The sequence below is a fragment of the Macrotis lagotis genome, chromosome 4 (genome assembly GCF_037893015.1).
Source record: "Macrotis lagotis isolate mMagLag1 chromosome 4, bilby.v1.9.chrom.fasta, whole genome shotgun sequence".
In the NCBI taxonomy this organism is placed as follows: domain Eukaryota; kingdom Metazoa; phylum Chordata; class Mammalia; order Peramelemorphia; family Peramelidae; genus Macrotis; species Macrotis lagotis.
The window spans coordinates 120939018-120952782 of record NC_133661.1 but is presented as its reverse complement, the minus strand read 5'-3'; the positions used below and the strand labels follow the sequence as shown (position 1 = coordinate 120952782).

General features: G+C 36.8%; 1 protein-coding gene across 3 annotated transcripts in view; it reads left to right on the top strand.

Moving 5' to 3' along the window:
- Positions 1 to 13765, top strand: part of CEMIP (cell migration inducing hyaluronidase 1) — a 230394-nt gene that overhangs the window by 92303 nt on the left and 124326 nt on the right. Inside the window, exon 6 of one of the 3 annotated variants that reach the window (XM_074234000.1) lies at positions 9822 to 9926. The exons of the other annotated variants lie outside the window; for them this stretch is intronic. The gene's annotated coding sequence lies outside the window, so the exon portion shown is untranslated. The remainder of the gene's footprint in view (positions 1 to 9821; positions 9927 to 13765) is intronic. 3 annotated transcript variants of the gene reach the window in all.

Sequence of the window (13765 nt, the reverse complement as noted above, 5' to 3'; positions counted from 1 at the left end):
TGGGCTATTTAGCAATCATGTAGCCCTCATCCTCTACCAGATTGTGAATTCCTCAAGGACAGACACTGTTTGTTTTGTTTTGTTTTGTTTTTTGCTTTTCTTTGTAGCTCCCGGGCTTATCATAGTGTTTAATAAATGCTTGTTGATTTGACTTACCTCACATGGACCTCAATTTCCTCTTATTTAATAAGGGAGTTAGAGAAATGATCCCTGAGATTCCTTTAAGCTCTAGATCTATGACTAATTGAATTTATGAAAAGCTTTATGTAAGTAAACACTCAAGATCTACTTCCCTCAGAATTATGTAGAATAGGAAATGGGAGGCTATTTGGCCCCAGTTGGAATGAATATAAGAATAGGGACCTGAATACATATCTCAATCTATGGTCAGTGTACTTTCCATTAAACTGATCTGCCTCTTCAAATCTGTATTCCTTGCAGTAGACTGTGGGCCTGTCTTAAAATGTCAGGCAGCTTTTCCATAAAAATTGCTATAAAAATCTCTCTAGTCTTATATAAAATGAAATCTTTCAGCAGGAAGACTGGGGAGATTATAAACAACTAGGTTATGATTTCTGAATAGTTAATAACAAAAACCTTAATAGATTAAAAGCAAATCCTAGAGTTAAATCAATAGTTCATTTCATGACATATTAAAAGCAAAATTTTCAATTTTAATGACCACAGAGGCGACAGCTCAGATTTGTGACTGTGTGCGCTCTATAACTACCTCCCCCACTTCCCAAATTGGCAGTGTGCTATATTACAACAATCACATCATTGAGTTAGTTGGATAAAGCAAGGTACTAATGAACTATTTTATTTTATCTATCCCTTTTGCTTTTATATCACCATCATTTTCAGATGTAGTACCCTACCATAACGGTTAAGCAAAAATAACTGATAACTATATCAGACAATGTATTCAATATCCTGTTCCCCCCACCCCTATCCCCAGTCCACCACCTTTCTGCCAAGAGGGCCATAGATAAAAAGGGAGGTACCTTTTGTTATTTTTTCTTTGGGACCAAGATTAGTCATTATGTTTACTCAGAGTTTGGCTTCCTTTTCTTTAATAAATTCTTGATGCTAATTAAATTTAGATCCAATAAATAAGTAGTGTCTCCTGACTCCAAATCCAGTGGTCTTTCTGCTTTTGCTATAGTTACTTTATAAGTCTTAGAGCGGTGCAGACATTTGGGAAAACAATCCTGCTTTTACTGTTCTCTAGCAAATGAAAGAGAAGAAACCACCAATATCTGAGCATCTAGAGTGAAGTGAGAGCAGGGACAAAAACAGCTAGGGTCCATTGGAACAAATGAACTTGCTTTAGATGGATATGTGGTAAGATAGATATGTGGTAAGACTGAAGGTGAAATGATGAGGATTTTCTACTCCACTTTTCATGTTCCAAATTGGCTGGAAAAATCCCCTACGTTTTGTTGAATAGAGCCCACGAGTTGCTGGGATGGCCAGCTTAATAGGTACAGAATATTATTACCAAATCCCATTACTATCATCAGGTTACTTGTATCACTGACTTGGAAGGGGTTTTAATGTTTAAAATAGAAGAGAAGCAGTGACTCAGATCCTTAGCAAGGAGAAAAATGCCAAATGGCCATTGGATGATTTCTCTTGCAGAACATAGGTATTATAGCTATTCCATATACAAATTCAGCTCACCCTGTGTAATAAATTAAAAGGCTTCCAAAAAAAACCTAAAGCAGACCTAAGTTTCATTATTAGAAATAGAGTGTCTAGAATATGGAAGGTAATAGCCTCACTGTTCTCCATACTGGTTACAACACATCTGGTTTATTATGTCCAATTTTAGGTGCAACATTTTAGGAGGGGATAGTAATAAATCAGAGCACATCTGGAAAAGGGAGATCAGGGTGATAATGACTCTAGAAACTATAATATAAGGAATGAAACTGGAGATGTTCCTCCTGTTAAAAAAAAAAGAAGACAGGAAAGAGAAAATAAGACTTATCTTCAAATAATAAGATAATATTTTATTGTTATTCAATCAATGGGAACTCATTTGGGGTTTTCTTAGCAAATATAATTAGGATGGCTTGTCATTTCCTTCTCCAAGTCATTTAACAAATGAATAAACTGAGACAAACTGGGTGAAGTGACTTGCCCAGGGTCATGCAGTTAATAACTGTCTGAGGCCAGATTTGAACTGAAAAAAAATAAGTCTTCCTGACTCCAGGTCTGGAGATCTATCTACTGTATCAACTTCTGTAAAGATACCATTTCATAATGCTTTAAGATGTGTAAAGTACTTCATATTTATTATCTCACTTGTTCCTCATAATGAGCCAATGAAGTTGTTGCCAAAATAGTTTGCATCTGAAAGAAAATTTGAACTCTTATATTCTTTTTTATTAAAGCTAATTGAAGATTTTTTTATTTTGAGTTTTACAATTTTTCCCTTGATCTTACTTTGCTCCCCCACACCCCCCACAGAAGGCAATTTGTCAGTCTTTACATTGTTTCCATGGAATACATTGATCCAAATTGAATGTAATGAGAGAGAAATCATATCCTTGAGGAAGAAACATAAAGTATAAGAGATAGCAAGATCAGACTATAAGATATCAGTTTTTTTCCTAAATTAAAGGTAATAATCCTTGGTCTTTCTTCAAACTCCATAGTTTTTTCCTCTGGATACAAATAGTATTCTCCATTGCAGACAGCCCCAAATTGTCCCTGATAGTTGCACTAATAGAATGAGCAAGTCCATCAAGGTTGCTCATTGCCCCCATGTTGCTGTTAAGGTGTACGGTGTTTTTCTGGTTCTGCTCATCTCACTCAGCATCAGTTAATGCAAGTCCCTCCAGGCTTCCCTGAATTTCCATCCCTCCTGGTTTCTAATAGAACAATAGCTGAACTCATATTCTTGATGTGTCATCTCCATTATATAATACTACCTCTTAACATATGGAAAACATCATAAGGAAAAAGTATTGAACAGGTTTTGTTTTGCCATGGAGGGAAGAGCTAGGATTCATAAATGCAAGCTATAGAAAGGCAAATTTTGGGTTACAGAAAGAAAAGCTACCTAGTAGCTAGACTTGTAGTTATACTGAAAGTTCTACCAAAAGGAGGCAGTACATTGCTGTGGGTTTAAATTTAGAAGACCACATTTTATATCTAAATTTCACTTACTGCTCATGTAAATCAGTCAAATTCCTTGACCTTTCTAAGGTCTTAGAGGAGTTGAGACAAGATGAACCTTATGATTATTTCCAGCTCTAAATCTGTAACTCTTTTTGATGATTATTTCTCTGATACTAGAAATGCTAAAATGGGCTAGATGACCATGTATAGGAGATGTCTTAGAAGGAATTATATGATGGAGTAGATGGTTGGAGTGGATAACTACTAAAATCCCTTCCAATTTTATGATGATGATTTTATTGTATACTAATTGACCTTAAAATGCAAAACAGTCATCAATTGAAAAGTTAAACTTCCTCTGTGTAATTGTCAGGTTCCAGATTAAATAGGATTTTGATTTTTTTATATTTTCATCATTTTTAATTATTAATCTCTTATCCAATTAATACAATTAATTTTTAATCTTTTTCCATGATCCTTTTTAAATGTTATTTTATTGTATCATGATCTGAAAAGGATGCATTTAGTATTTCTGCCTTTCTGCATTTGATTGTGAAGTTTTAATTGCATTTTGATTGCCCTAATAAATGGACAATTTTTGTGTAAGTGCCATACAGGACTGAGAAAAAAAGTTATATTCTTTTCAATTCCTATTCAATTTTCTTCAGAGGCCTAGCATATATAACTTTTCTAAATTCTATTCAACTTTCATTCTATTTAACTTCTTTCTTGTTTATTTTGTGGTTACATTTATCTAATTCTGGGAGGGGAAGGCCATTAGTATAGTTTTATTGTCCGTTTTATCCTGCAACTCTTTTAGCTTCTCCATCATAATTATTCTGGGAAATGATGAAATCAGCAAAAAATATATTGATTGAGAGTAGTATTCTCCAAATGTTGACCAGGCCAACAATTTTGTTAGGTTTTCTCTGTTACTCCCCCCTCTCACCCCCCAAAATGCTAGAATCAGAAAAGACCTTTGAGATCCTCTAATCTAACCATTTGATTTTATATATGAGGAAACTAGGCATGCAAAGAAGTGAAACAGGCTGTCCAAGTTGCCCATAGAAGGAGGGGAAGAGAAGAAGCACTTATAGAGTGGCTATTATATGCCAGGAACTAAGATAAGGGAAGGTTTTTTAAAACAAATATTATCTCATTTTATCCTCACAATAAAGGTACAATTATTGTCTCCATTTTGCATTTGAGGAAACTGAGACAAACAGCAGTTAAGTGACTTGTCCATATAGCTAGTTAATCTTGAAGTTTGATTTCAACTAGGGTCATCCAGACTCCAGACCCAGTGTTCTATCCACTGTGACACCAACTGCCCCTAGTCATGGTTAGCTAGTGTCAGAATCGGGATCAAAAGTTCGGTTTCATGTAGTCATAGAACTGAGATCAGGGAAGGCTTGACCTTCTCCTACAGATAAGTTAAGTGATGGCAAGCTTCATCTTTATAGGTTACTAGGTAGCACAGTGGATAGAGTGCCAGGTTTGGAGTCAGGAAGACTCATCATCCTGAGTCTAAATCTGACCCGACACTTACTAGCTGGGTGACTATGGGCAAGTCATAAAACCTTTTTTGTTTTAGTTGCCTCATCTGTAAAATGTCCTGGGGAAGAAAATGGTAAATCACTCCTGTGTCTCTGCCAAGAAAACCCCAAATAGGGTCACAAAGAGTCTGAAACAACTGAATGACAACACCAACAACTTCATAGGATTTCAGTGAGGAAAAGTATTTTGTAAAATGTAAAGCTCTATATAAATATGAGCTGCTTTTATTATCTTTCTGAACTGTGCTCTCTCTCTCTCTCTCTCTCTCTCTCTCTATATATATATATATATATAAACATTTATATTTATAAATACATATATAGTTATTATCTAGTACTTATTCCCAACTGAGATGAACAGGCCTGGAAAAAAGTAAACAGACTTGGAAGGAAAAACGGTGTTGGGGGTAAGCAAAATCCCCTGCTGCTTTAATACAAGAGTATAAGCCAGAAAACCAATAATGTAACAAACTAGACAGGAGAGAAAGTGTTCTGAGACAAGGAGTGATTGGCCCAGAGGTTTGTTAAGGATGATTAAGACAAGTAGGGAGTTGTGTATTATCAATAGTGGTGTAAACTTGGGGTGGCTAGGTGGTACAGTGGTTACAGCACCGGCCCTGGAGTCAGGAGTACCTGAGTTCAAATCCGGCCTCAGACACTTAATGATTGCCTAGCTGTGTGGCTTTGGGCAAGCCACTTAACCCCATTGCCTTGCAAAAACTAAAAAAAAAATAGTGGTGTAAACTGTAGACATGTGTGCATTTGTGTTATATGTTGTATGTGTTGGTGTAAACCTGTGAACCTGTGGGGGGGGTGAGAGTAGAGATGAGAAGATATAAAGAATTATATACACACATATACATGCACACCTATTTTACATAGATTTTTTCAACAATGTCATCTCAAATCAAATGAACATACATTGATCACTTCCTTTCATAGCCTATATCCCAGGGTAAGCCCAGGGAATACAAATATAAAAGAGAAATACAATCCCTCACCTCAAGGAGTTTACATTCTAATGAGAAAGACAACACATTACAGAAAGTTGAGCAAAGGTTTCCGATATCCCACTGTGTGGTATGGTAGGGCATTTCTCTACAAAATGGTTGAGAAGGTCTGAAGAGCCAGGTCTGAAGCAGCCTGGAGGGAAATAATGACATGACTATCCTAAGCCCTTTCTTTATAATGGAGGATCTGAGAGGGATTAACCGTCAGATGAAGAAGCTACAGGAGTGTAGGGAAGTGGGGTGGCATGGTAGAAGCTGCCTAGGATTGGGGGTCATGAAGCAGGAACAGTAGAAGGAATTCAAAGTTGGAGGAGAAAATATTATTGAAATGGACAGGAGAGGGAAATGAGCCCAGAATGGGTTTCAACAGATTAGGAAAATATCAAGGAATCATGGGATGTAAGTCATTACAAGGTCAGAGAAATGATTTGAGAGAAACAGGAGACATAGAAGGTGGAGATTGTGGCTAGGGAAGGGAATTTCAAAGTTCAAGACCACTGGAAGGGAGTTTCCTGAATCTTTCCTTTTCTAACCTTATATTTTGGGACTGGTCTGTGTTGTGGTTTGGAACACTATAGTTTCCCTGCAGCCTGATGCACTGGTACTTCCAGGCTCTATGCCTGGAAACTTAACACCTGGGACTTTAAATTGGGATAGTCTGGCATAATGGGGGAAAAAACAACACTGTTGGATTAATCTAAAGACTTGGATTCAAGTCTAGACTCCACTACTTCTATGCCTGTTGGCAAATTACTTAACCTCTTGGTACCTTAGTGTTCCCACCTAGAAAATGAATTCTAATATTTGATTTAACCTCTTCATAGGGTTTTTATACTAAGTAGATGGGAACTGTCAGTTTCTCAAGCAAGGGACCCTGTGAGATGTGGGAGAAATGGAAAAAAGAATCTGAAATGCAGAGGGTCAAAATCCAAATAGCTAAGTGTTGATTCTAGCCAAAACCCAAGTCTTTAGACTCAATTCAATTCAACACACATTTTGTTCAGTTCCATCTCCCAAAGTAGTCTACTTTTCCCACTTGCCTCAGTCAATTTCTCCTAACTCATGATTGTTAAATCATCACGAAGCTATAGAATTTAGAGCTAAATGGGACCTTGGAGTCACAATCCTAGAGCTAGAAGTAACCTCAGAGCTCATCTAGTCCAACCCATTCCTTTTTTCAGATGAGGAAACAGATGCCCATGAAAGTAATGCCCATGGACTCACCCATCGTCATAGCATGAGTAAATGTCCAAGGCCATATTTGGATGCAGCTGCTTTGACACTAGATCTATTGTACTGCACTGCTTGCTACAACATACTCTTTTTATAGATGAGAGAATTGAGACTCAGGGTAGTGAAGTGGCTTGCCCCATAACAGATGGAATAAATGAGAGAACCCAGCTTGGAGGATGGGGGTTAGTCTTTTTGAGAGTTGATTTCTGAGACCCTTCCCCAACAATATTCAATATCTGTGGTGCTCTGGGCAGGCCCTCTTATCTTTCCTATGTCTTAGTTTCTTTCACTGTAAAATAGGAATAACAATTCCTACATGAGTCTATTACTTCTCTGAATTAGAGGAAGGTGTTCTTCAATATTTAATGAGGTACAACTGAATTTATTATTTATTAGTACTGAATTTATGTCAAAAAACCCTTGTGAAAACTGTAGTATTCTGACACACCACGTGCCATGCCCACTGACAAAGCAATAACCAGTTACCTCATTCATCTGAGCCTGGCAGGGAAGCTGAGAACAGGGAGCCAAAATCAATTTCACGTATCAACCTGTTAACAACAGCCAAAGAACCAGATAACCTACTTTTCTGGGAGCCATCTGGCAGAACTCCTTTCAAATAGCGTCAGTAATCACACAGTGGCTCTTATTGCAATACTTCAAACGATTTGTGGTTTTATCTAAGTGGGTCCTCCCTTCACTCAAGATCACAATCCTTTCAGGGCCTTAATGAATCAACTTCATGATTTACTATGGTCAAAAAAAAATCTAATAATCTGATTGCTGCTCAGGCTCTCTTAACTTACTTGTTCTTAGACAGCAGATATGACCTATAAGAACCATAGCTTGAGAGCTGTAAGAAATCTTAGTGGTCATCTCATCTAGTCTTCCCCATCTACAGATGAGAAATGAAGGTCAGGAAGTGACTTCCCCTAGGTTCCACTGGTAGTCAAAGAATGGGAATTTAAACCCAGACTCCAAATCTGGTATCAGTGCCTTGTTATCTCCTAGTCCTTGATTGGGCCCAACTTTGAAGTCTTGGTAAACTGGGAATTAATCAGTAGGAGTTTATTAAAAAGAATTGGAATTTCAAAATACTTCAAAGGACTAAACTGTATCAATGTATACTCTGTGCTTTTTTATCTATAAAGCAAAAAATAGAAATGGAATGAAAAATTTTTATTTCAAAATAAAATTTTAATGAAATTTTTTGCATTAATTATAGACATGGTCCTTGTGGTTTTAAGCACTTGTATGTGACAGGAACTCTGATAAGCATTAAAAACATAAAGCAAGGCAGATGCATGATCATGCCCTCAAGAAGCTAAGTTAACTTATTATTATTAATTATTGTTTATTATTAAAAAGCTGATATTCTAATGAGAGAGATAATATCAAAATAACTATGTACACATAAGATATATATATATATATATATATATATATATATATATATATATGTATGTATGTATATAGACTCAGAGGGAAGGTTTGGTTAGATTCCAAGAGTTGGGGGAATCTGATTTAGTCTAAGTTATTTAATTTATCTTCAAGGAACAATGAGTCATCAGAAGAAGACTTGAGTGAAGGAATAGTGGCTCAAAATCTAATTTTTTAAAAGTCCTTGGCAGCTAGGTGGTGCAGTAGGCAGCTAGGTGGCGCAGTGGATAGAGCACCTGCCCTGGAGTCAGGAGTACTGAGTTCAAATGTGACCTCAGACACTTAATAATTACCTAGCTGTGTGGCCTTGGGCAAGCCACTTAACCCCATTGCCTTGCAAAATCCTAAAAAAAAAAAAATCCTTTCCCATAGATTTGAAGATGCCAATTAGGGGAGTAAAGAAGGGAAGAGTCCTCTTGTAAGCAGTCCACCCTGTCACCCTCAAACTTCCTGATCCTAACCCTGCCTATTTCATTGTCGGTGTCTTTAAGAAGTAATTAAGTCAGAAATGCCAGTTACTCCCTGGCAGATGGTGACTAATTTTTCAGTTATGCAAAAACTAAAAACCAAAACCCTTCCCTTCCTTATCTCTTCCTTCTCTTTCTATCTTTTGCCCTTTCCTATTTTTTATATTTCTTTCCCTTCTTTTACTTCCCCTGCTCTTGATCTGTCCTCTCACTATTCTCTTTTGTCTTCATTTTCTCTTTCATTTTTCTTGCTTTGTTTCCTTTCCTTCCTTTCCCCATCTTTCTTTTCTTCTTTCCTTTCTCTCCAATCTCATTTCTCCTTGCTTCTTCCCTATCTCTTTTTCATTTTTTTCCTCATTCTCTCATTTCATCTCTCTCTCTTTTTCCTCACGTCCTCTTTCTCTTCTGTCTTTTCACTTCTCTCTTTTTTCTTTTCCTCTCTCCCCTTCCATTTTTCTCCCTTAAGTTTCTAACCAATCTGATTAGTTATGTGCAATTACATCAGTGATTTTTTTTTTTCTCTAAGTAGTCAGTTCATGATATAGAAGCCTATATTATTGGACAAAATTCCTGTGATAGCTGAGATGGATTTTCTGTACCGTCAAGGGCAACCAGTCCCTTATTGTCATTCCACATTCCATCAGATTTAATCACTCAACAAACAAAAATTCAAGTTGAAATTCAAGAGCAGAATGAGTTGCCAGAGTGGGAACAGGTCAAGTAGCCATACAACAGGCACAAACTTGATGATGTTTAAAGGAGTCCATGTATGTATGGATTGAAAGCTCTCAGGGCCCAATATATACATTTGTAGCTACAAATCACATTGCCTTTCATGTGCGTCTGAATTAAAAAGGATTTGCTGCTGCCCATTGAAATGCATATGACTGGTTTCATAACAGCAGGAATTGAAAGAGATGTGCCAGGCTGGGATTTTTTGGTTATATAATAATGTCTGTTTTTCTCTTTTTGATTTTTTTCTTCAGATTGATTGTCCTGGTGTGCACTTGAGAGATATTGATAAGAGAGAAGTCTTCTGTTGATGTATGATTTTATGAGGTTAGGCTCTTTGAGCCCCTTTGAAAGAAAAGGTGATTTTATTTCATTTTCTTTGACTTAGTAAAAATGACTCAAATACCTGTGCTACACAATGAAGGTCATGACCAAGTTCTCTATTGCTCTCATAATGGGCTGTAAAATCATGCCTTGTAAACCCCTGATAATCTTTATTTCCTGGAGGCCTGGAAGTATCAGCAAACATGGTGAATTTTGCAAATAAATAATCTAGGGAAAGGCCAGTCTTAGTATATCAAACAAGCACTCCCCTAACCCTTCACCAAGACTTAAACCAAAATCAAGTCCCTTCTTTTCTCTGCTCCGATCTGAGTTGGGCGTGGGAGAAAAAAAAGGGAATAGGAAGAAAAAAATCAGGGGTGGGGGCAAGAAGGGGAGGTTGGAGTAGATAGAATATACACAGGACAAATATCCACATGCCTCTACATTTCCTGGTTTTGTCTGAACCTGGAAACAGGAGCAGCCCCATGAAGAAAGCTGTTTGCTCTGAACTTTAGCCAGAATTTGCCTCATGAGATTCCAGTCTGATTTCCAGACAAAGAAGGTGCCAATAAATTAGATTCTCATCTTGTCTGAACCAAACCCATCGTGTTGTAAAGAAGTCTACCAGGAGCTCAGTAGCCCTGTGTTATTTGCTGAGTGACATGCAATTCCTTTTATTCACTCTCCCTGCTCCACCCCAACTCTTACAATGGTCCTATGGGATCACTTAATGTTCTCCTTGCAGGGTTGGGGAAAGGAAAGCAAGGAAAGGAAGGTCAGTAGGCCCACTGAGCTCCACTGTTGAGGCTGCTACAGTTACTGTCCCCTTGGCTATTGTAAACCTCCGTTTTCAAACAGAGTGAAAGACTTGCCTGTATATGAATCTCTCTTTGCTGCCAGACTCTCAGAATACAGTACAGCTGGTACTATTGTTATTCCTACAGGTGGGAGCCAAAGGTCAGAATCCTTCTGAGATTCAAGTACAGTAATAAAAACAGAAGTTTAGGGGATTTCTCATTTCGTTTTCAAGAATGCAACTTGACCAAAGATGCCTGTAGTAGCTAAACAGAGATTTGTTTTGCAACCCCTTTGTAAAAGATGAACTATGGAGGAGTTAAGAGTAGGAATCAGGGATTAGATGAAGGTGGGGGATAAAAAGGAGAAATAAATAAGGTGACAAGCTCATCCCTTGTTTTTCTAGGCATCTATCATCTTTGGGGCTCTATAGCAGATAGATAATATAAAAGGAAATGAAAATACATGTAGCATAGTGATTGAAGCTCACTAGACTGGGAGCCAGGAGATCCAGATATGAAACCTAGTTTTTTACCTACTATCTATATAATCTTGAGTAAATCATTTATCCTCTTTGGGGCTCAGTTTCCTGTTAATATGGATGATCTATAGAATCAAAGAATCATAATTGTAGAACTTAGTAGAACATCAGAGGCCAAAGACTCACCCCAATTTAGAAATGAAGTAAATGAGAACCAGAGAGGATGTGACTTAGCATTTGGACCCATGACATTTCAGATGATATTCAAAATCTTTAAAAGTTCTATAACTGATGGTTCAATTTCTAACTATTTAAAACCTCCATTAATTATGGTGAAGACTCTAGATTTATCCACAATATAAATCTGCTTCAGTTATGATTAGTTACAAACTGTCATGATTTCTATATTTTCTATGTCTAGATTATCATTGAGTTTATCAATATTTTATATATGAATATTATGTAATATGTTATATTTATAATTTTATAAATATACACATATATGATATAATTCATGATAATTTATAAACTATAATTATAAACTGTACATCTTTTTGTTTATATTATAAACTGCCAAGAATAAGAGAATGACTTACTCAATCTCAATTAAGAAATAGAATTAAACTAACAGAAACTGTTCATCAGATTTCATTATACTTCTTGAAACCCTCCTTTTCCTTTCCCACTCTCCAGCAAATATTCTGGAGGGCTTTGGCTTTGTTCTATTAGAAAGCAATTTGGTGTAGCAGAAAAAGTGCCAAGCTTAAAAAATCACAGGATCTGAATTCAAATTTTATTTTACTGTTCACAGTTTACATGACATCAGGCAAATCACTTTTCTATGGGCCTCAGCTCCCTTCTCTGTAAAATAAGAGAATTGGTTTAGATGTCCTTCTTAGGTCCCTTCCGGTTCTAGATCTATAAAATATGACTTTGGGTCAAGAGACCCGATCTGCTATCCTGTCTCCAACTCTTCTTATGCCATGATGAGGCCACTTAATCTTTTTAAGATTTGAATTTCTCATCTATAAAATGAGGATGACAATGATTATATCATCTAACCCCCATGGATGGTTGTGAGTAATTTTAACTCACAATAGAAATATAAAATATTATTATTACTAGTACATGGTGAGGATTAAAAATAATTGACAGGGTAGCTAGGTGACGAAGTGGATAGAGCACTGGCCCTGGAGGCAGGAGGACCTGAGTTCAAATTTGGCTTCAGACACTCAATTGCCTGGCCATGTGACCTTGGGCAAAGTGACTTAATCCCATTGCCTTAAATAAATAAAAAAGAAAAATAAAATAAAAATAATTGACATACATATCAGTTCCTCTCTTTCCTTGACCCAATCTACTAATTAATATACCCTCACAATATAGGACTCTAAGCATACTCACAATTATGCAGTATGCTTCACTGGTACTTTTTAATAGTAAAAATGAATTGCTAAATTATAGATTCATAGATTTTGCAAGTTGAGAGGTAGGTTAGGGAGCCATCTGGTAGCTTTCAGTGACTATATTTACAGAAGCAGTAACCAAATTCTAAGACTACACAACTGGCAGAATCAAGACTAGAACTCAGGTATATTGCTGCCCAGTTCAATTTCTTTCCATCATCATATGCAGCCTCTGTGAAGACTAGCTTTGCAAAGATTCAAGTGTAAGGTTCTGACATTTCCTTACTTTATGTGGATAAGCTTGTTGACAAATGAATTTGATGGGAAACAAACAGAGTGAGACTGCCTTTGTTTTCCCTCTTTGATTCCAATTGGTTTCTTATCTCTCAGACATTCTTTCCTTTAGTTCTGAATCAGAATTGTTTCCTGAGTGTAAACTGTGCACCTTCAGACCCCAATACCTCCTTCTCCATTCGGATTTATATGTCCTCAAATACTTAAAAACAGAACAGACAGGTAAAATTGTAAAACTGACTGAAATCCTCACATCTCAGCCTTGTCTTTCTACATTCTGTGTTTCCCTTTGTATAGTATAGTTAAGTGAGTTGAACTTGGATTTGAATGTCACCTCTAAAACTCATTAACTGTGGAACCATAAGCAAGTCATAACCTCTCTGAGCTTCAGTTTCCTTATCTGTTAAATGGGACTAATGATTGCATCTACTCAGGATTTTGTCAGGATCATGTTAAATGATGTATCTAAAGACTGCAAATTATAAAGAACTATGGAATGTGAATTAACATGTTCATTCCATCTTTTATCAAAACTATAATTGATATGTTATCAGATACTTGGAATTTAGAATGATTGAGACAGGGCCTGTACCAGGAATATTAACATGCTAAGTTTTTAATACAACTTTGGAAAGGAAAGCATTCGTTCTTAGAGAATTTTAGATGTCATTCAGCAAAATGTGGCAGTGCAGGGGTGGTGGGAGGTCTTTATAAAACTGTACCAATCCCAACAATGCTGTTTCTCTTTCTGCCATTCCCTTTCTTTAAATCTTATCCATCCTTGGAGGCCCAAGCCCCCCACCTCTTTCTTCTTGGATGACATAAGTCTACTAATCTCCTCCTAATGTTTATCTTTCATTCTCAAAAAAAAAACCATGGCATCAAGAGAGGTGATGCC